Source organism: Artemia sp. Qi Xiang Cuo, unplaced genomic scaffold, assembly GCF_049724085.1.
Source record: "Artemia sp. Qi Xiang Cuo unplaced genomic scaffold, ASM4972408v1 HiC_scaffold_3084, whole genome shotgun sequence".
Lineage (NCBI taxonomy): Eukaryota > Metazoa > Arthropoda > Branchiopoda > Anostraca > Artemiidae > Artemia > Artemia sp. Qi Xiang Cuo.
In genome coordinates this window covers 104,877-111,845 of record NW_028300479.1, presented here as the reverse complement: position 1 = coordinate 111,845, position 6,969 = coordinate 104,877, and the positions used below count along the sequence as shown (strand labels likewise).

The following is a 6,969-nucleotide window of genomic DNA, read 5'->3' as shown; positions in this document are numbered from 1 at the left end:
TGAGATAACAACAATGATAACAAAAAACACTTTTCTTCACTATATATTCTAAGTCCTGATCATGTGCCGTGGGAGCTACCCCACGATTGGTCTAAGTCCTCAGGCAGGCCAAACCCTCTGTCCAATAATCTGTTTTAATTATTTCTGATTATTTAAACGTTCACATGGCTCTTATAATTTAAACTTCCTTAGAAATATTGTGTGTAGCATCTTTTTTATTGCCCACTATCTTAGCGAAATCCAAATCTGAATAGCACCATTCTTTGTCTGAGGCTAACTGCAATTTTTCTCTTTGCTGATTAAGGATTTTTCTTTCTTTTTGCGACTAGATTTAAACCTAATTTGAGGAAGTCGGAATTATCTTTAGAAAGAAGGAACTTTATTTTATATTTTAAATATATCGCATCCATATTTCATGGATGATAATCCCTGTTTATTAAAGGTAGAAAGAATTCGAGACATAGTAGCTTAAGCCCCTGGAACTTTGGAGAAATAGTGAGACTTTGTAGAACGGATTCAACCTCATGTACTTTAAACGTTGTCATATCTATCATTCCTACAATTTCCAAAGCCGCAACTGATCTTTTTTCAGAGTCTTTGGATAGCCAACTGTAAAGTGTCTTTAAAAAACATTGATATCTAGAAAATTGACTGTTTTTCAACGCAGCACAGCAACATTTAGCTAATTCTAAAAAATCATGAGCATTAAAATTGGTAACAAATTGGGGAACGTCTTTCCCTTCCGCAATCATAAGAGTCATCTCTCGTATAACAAACATTTTTTCAATTTGGTTTCCATAAGTGAAAAAAACACTTTCAAGAATTGTTAAATCTTGCTTCACACGATAACTTTGGAGCAAATATTGAGCAATTTCCTCTTTAATAGCAAGAAAGTTGTACTTTTCTACAATGTATGTAAATGCATCTCTGTTTGTTGTTTCGAAAAAGAAGCCTTGTTCCAGAAACCTGTTTTGAAACCTTCTTTATAGTAATCCATAATACTTTTCATAGTTTCAAAGTTCAAATCATGGGCCAGCACAAGATTGGTTCGTTTTTCAAGCATGTCCGTTTCTAGCATAGCCTTGAAGACATCACTAACAGCTATTAAAACTGATTTCTCGACTTCAATGTCACCATTATCACATTTAATAGTAATCACAGGGCTTTCTTCCATACTGAAATTGGTCAAATTTGTGTAAGGCCAGAAATTCGACTCATTTCTGAAACCGAATTTGTCTTATTCTCTTTGTCTTGTGGTTGTGTTTCTTTATGTTTGAAGACTTTCTTTTCTTTTCTTTCTTTATTTATTTCTTTCTTTCCTTTTAATTTTTTATTACTTAAATCGAAGAATTTTCGTAGAGCGTTCAATAATGATATAGTCATATTAAATTGAAACTTCACCTTAGATAAAGGATGTTTAGTTCTCGTATCAAGTAACAAAAACCCAACAAAAAATCAAATTAGTTTAGAATTTTCAGGAATTTTTCTAGTTTTAAATTAAAAGATTAAAAATATTGCTCAGATACCATAAATATTTTTGCAGTTTATAACTTTAGCAATTCTGAACTGAATTCTAAAAAAAAAATATTTTTTCAGTTTTTACGTTAGGTCACTCGTTACGTCATATATGGTTAATAGTACATAATTGGTGTTAGATATTACGTCATGTCACTTAATACGTCATAAATGGTTATTAGTAGACAATCGATAGAATATTTGTTCTTTATTAAAAGAAAGGGACAATAAATACCTATCCATGATCTTTCTTCTGACAAAAAATATAAAATTCCACGTTTTTGCAGAAAGAAGCTTGAAACCTCTGCAGTAAGGAACTCTGATACGCTGAACCTGACGGTGTGATTTTCATTAAGATTCTATGACTTTTAGGGGTTTTTCCCTTTTTTCAAAAATGGGACAAATTTTCTCTGGCTCGTAACTTTTGATGGGTATAACTAAACTGGATGAAACTTACATATTTAAAATCAACATAAAACCCAATTCTTTTGATGCATCTATTGGTATCAAAACTCCGTTTTTTACAGTTTCGGTTACTATTGAGACGGGTTGCTCTTACTATACAGTTCGTTACCATGAACTATTTGAAAAAAAAAAGAGAAAAAAAGATGCCGTTGGGCAGAATGCTGCAGTAGCTGCCACTTTTCTTGATTTTCAATCCAATATATTTCCCTTACTGTTAAAGCCAAATGACAGAAAGTTTCCTATACAGGGGTTTTGTATTTTAGGAGTTATGGGTTATTATATTTCTTCACATTGTACATCATCGTCTCTTACTAGGTTGCTAGCTACTGCTACAATTCAGATTAAAATATTTTATGTAAATATAAAAAAAATCGTTTCGACAAACACCGTTTATGCTATATCAGTCCTTTATGTAATCCTTTATGTAAACCCATGGTATACAGTTCGTTACCATGAACTGTTTGATAAATTATTACTAATTAAAGTAAATCAATAAACTCATTTAAGAATTATTGTCAATAATACCATGCGATAATGTTGTGGCTTAAGCTGCACCTTTTGATCGAAGGTTGGCAGGTTCAAACCCATGTGTCGCAAGAAAATTGATGTAGATGCATAAGCTTTGTCTCTAAAACATCCGCTTAAAATGTAAAAATCCATTTCTTTTAATGTATGTATCGGTATCAAAATTCCGTTCCTTAGGGTTTCGGTTACTAGCGAGACGGGTTGCTCTTACTATATAGTTTATTACCACGAGCCGTTTGATAGATATAATGAACTGTGCCGATCCTCTGTATTAAAATTTTAACTACCTATATAACCCTGATAAAGATAAAACTTACATAATCAAGATATATAATGAACTATATCGATCCTTTATGTAACGTGTTGAGTCAATTGAAACAAAAGGGAAACCAAACGAATTTTAAAGTTTTCAGGTTTATTTCTGGTTTTAAATAAAAAATGAAAATTATCGATCAGACACCATAAATATTTTTGCACTTTGCAGATAAACAAAATTATTTTATTTAAAATTTTCAGGAATTATTCTAGTTTTTGTTGACAAATAAGATTTTTTTTTCAAGAAATTGAGCAGCTAACTAAGTCCAATATATGCATTGGTATGTTCTTCAAATGATCGTCTTTTAATGTAGTTACAAGCAGGAAAAAGCCTATGGATTTTTCTTATTTGGAATAGTAAGAGATGATCTTCAGAGAATGAGGCTTCAAACTAAGCCCAATATGTGCCAATATTTGCAGTAATAGTACATTTTTTAGTTTATTAACGAATTTATTATCATGTTTTATATATAACTTGCTTACAAGTCTCTGATGGTACAATGTAAGCATACACAATTGTCAGGTGAAATAACGGGGTTCGATTCCCCGTTGGGGAGAACTTTTAAAGTATTGAAATTAAAGCAATGTCTTTTAAATTTTAATAAGGAACTCGTTTAGTTACCCCCTAGCTAAAATACTGAGGATTATATGAATGAACCACAGGGTTCAGTTCCTTTGGACTTGAGTTCATTCTTTACTATAAAATCCTTATATAAAGTGTTTAAGTTACTATTGGCTAGAGTTTGTTCTTTATTATAAGATATTCACATAGTTATGTGAGGCAGCGTGGCCGAGTGATTTAAGGCGCTGGTGTTAGCTACCCGTCATTTCGGAGGTATGGGTTCGAACCCCACCGCTGACAGTATTTTAGACCAAAGCAAACAAATTACCTGTTTGAGTCATAAATTGTATTCTTATTTTATTTAGTATGGGCTGAAGTTCGTTCTTTACTGTAATTTTTCTTCTTTGAAATAGTAAGAGATGAACCTCAAACAATAAAGTAGCTAACTAAGGCCAATGTATGCAATGTAAAATTATACAAAATACAGGTTATCCAACCATCCATAATAATAGGCGGTAAGTGAAGAGCTGCCTTTGTTAACAGAGATGATTTGTTAACAGAGATTTGAGATGATTTCTTAAGGAACATAATTAAAATTTCTTAATGTAATAAAAATAATTTTTTTAAGTTACAAAAGGTTTTTAACCCCATTAATTTCCTTTAAAATGAACCATTGAACAACTCTCTACGATGCCAAGCTATCTGTTGAATTACTAACCTATACTATAATTAAGTGGTGTATAAAATTTAGTAGGAAAAGGTCGTTCTTAATTATAACAAATGACAGAAAGTTTCCTATACAGGGGTTTCGGACAAGGTGGTTCTAATGGCGTACTTTTGTTTTGATCTGACTTGTTTTTAGGAGTTATGGGTTTTTATATTTCTTAACATTGGAAGTGATCGTCTCTTACTAGGTTGCTAGCTACCGCTGCAACCCAGATTTTGATCTGACTTTATTTATAGGAGTGCTGGGTTTTATATTTCTTAGCATTGGGCGTGATAGTCTCTTACTAGGTTGCTAGCTACTGCTGCAACGCGGATTCACATATATACTTATAAGAGGCAGCGTGGCCGAGTGGTCCAAGGCGCTGGTGTCAGTCACCAGTCTTTTCAGAGGCGCCGGTTCAAATCCTACCGCTGGTATACGATTATGACGTCATTGATCAATCTTTAATATGAAATATGCAGTTTTTCGTAAAAAACTGATTCTATTTTAAAAATAATTTGTTTTAATTACAAAAGGCTTTTAACCATATTAATTTCCTTTAAAATGAGCCATTGAAGAACTCTCTACGATGTTACAGTGCTAAGCTATCTATGGAATTACTAACCTATAGTATAATTAAGTGGTGTATGAAATTTAGTGTACTCAAGAGGTCGTTCTTTATTATAATATGAGATAGACTTCGGTCCTTACTGTACTGCAACCCTGATCCCTTTTAATACTTCAGTTACTAAGGCCTCAGGTCGTTCTTTAATGTAACTATTTAGGAACTATGGGTTTTTAAATTTCTTAACATTGGACGTGATCGTCTCTAACTAGGTTGCTAGCTACCGGTGCAACCCGGATCATTCTTTACTATATGATTACAAACAGGAAATAGCCTACGGCTTTTTCTTCTTTGGAATAGTAAGAGACGACCTGGCTACAAACTATGATTATGGCATCAATCATTAATCTTTAACATGAAATGTTCTTTACTATAATGGTTTGTTCTTTACTTGGTTTCGGACACCTCTGCAGCCATGATACTGATGGAAATTGCATAATCCCTATTTATGTTTCAGTTAACATGGGCTAAGTGTCGTTCTTTATTGTAACTATGGGTTACAGTTCGTTCCTTATTGTATTTTAGGAGCTATGGGTTTTTATATTTCTTAACATTGGACGTGATCGTCTCTTACTAGGTCGCTAGCTACCGCTGCAACCTGAAAATATTTGATGAAACTTACATATTCTGCATTTACGACGAACCCTATTGATCCTTTTATGTACTTGTAGCTACCCCTGGCGCCACTGTATATCAGTTACTATTGGCGAGAGATCGTTCTTTACTGTAACTACCCCTAGAGCCACCATATATCAGTTACTATGGGCGAGAGATCGTTCTTTACTGTATTTTGATCTGACTCTATTTTTAGGAGTTTTGGGTTTTTATATTTCTTAGCATTGGACTGATCGTCTATTACTAGGTTGCTAGCTACTGCTGCAACCCAAATTCACATATATATTTATTTATGAGAGGCAGCCTGGCCGAGTGGTCCAAGGCACTGGTGTTAGCCACCAGTCTCTTCAGAGGCGTGGGTTCAATTCTTACCGCTGGTATACGATTATGTTTGAAAGACTGCAGTGTGAAAAGACATCAAAATGCAGTTTTTGGTGGAAAAATTTATTCTCTTTTAGAAATAATTTATTTTAGTTACTATAGATTTTTAACCCAATTAATTTCCTTTAAAATGAGCTATTGAACAACCCTCTACGATGTTCCAGTGCCAAGCTATCTCTGGATACAAAAAAAGAAAAAAAAAAGAAAAAAGAAAAAAATATCCCGTTTAGGCAGAATGTTGTAGTAGCTACCACTTTTCTTGATTTTCAAGCCAATATATTTCCCTTGCTGTTCAAGCCAAGGGACAGAAATTTTACTATGCAGGGGTTTCGGACAAGGCGGTTCTAATGGTGTACTTTTTGTTTTGATCTGACTCTTTTTTTAAGAACTATGGGTTTTTATATTTCTTAAAATTGGACGTGATCGTCTCTTACTAGGTTGCTAGCTACCGCTGCAACCCGGAGGCAAGAGGTCGTTCTTTATTGTAAACTCGTTACCACGAGCTATTTGATAAATGACACCATTTATGATTGATCATTTATGTAATGATTATAATAACTTTATATTCGTTCTTTATTATAATACTATGGGTTTTATTATAATGCTTCAAAATTCAAATATCTTTGAAAAGACTGCAGTAAGAAAATACATCAAAAATGCAATTTTTTTGACAAAATTGATTCTACTTTAAAAAGTATTTTATTTTTAATTACAAAAGTGACTAGATGTTGCAATGTCCTTTAAAATGAGCTATTATACAGCTCTCTATGATTTTCCAGTGCCCAGCTAGCTGAGCAGGGAAAAAAAAGCGGAAAGAAAAAAATATCCCGTTTGTGGAGAATAACGTGGTAAAAGTCAATTTTCTTGATTTTCAAGCCAATACATTTTCTTTGTTATTCAAGCCAAAGGGCGGTAAGTTTCCTTTATAGAGGATTCGGACAAGGCGGTTCTAATGGTGTACTAATTGTTTTGATCTGACTCTTTTTTTAGGAGTTGGGGGGTTATATATTTCTTAACATTGGAGGTGATCGTCTCTTACTATGTTGCAGCGGTAGCTAGCAAGGTAGCGGTAGCGGTAGGTTGACAGCGGTAGCTGTCAAGTATTGCTCTAGTTTGAATTAAAAAATTAGTATTATTGGTTAGACATAATAAATATTTTTGTAGTTTACATAATAACTAAAGAGATTCTGAACTCAAAACTAAAATTAAAAAAAATGAATATTTCTCATTGGAAATATAGGACAACAATACAGAGATACG

At 33.2% G+C, this 6,969-nt stretch overlaps 1 pseudogene; it reads right to left on the bottom strand.

Moving 5' to 3' along the window:
- Positions 1-413: 413 nt before the first annotated feature.
- Positions 414-1,218, bottom strand: LOC148938608 (uncharacterized; annotated as a pseudogene).
- Positions 1,219-6,969: the final 5,751 nt, after the last annotated feature.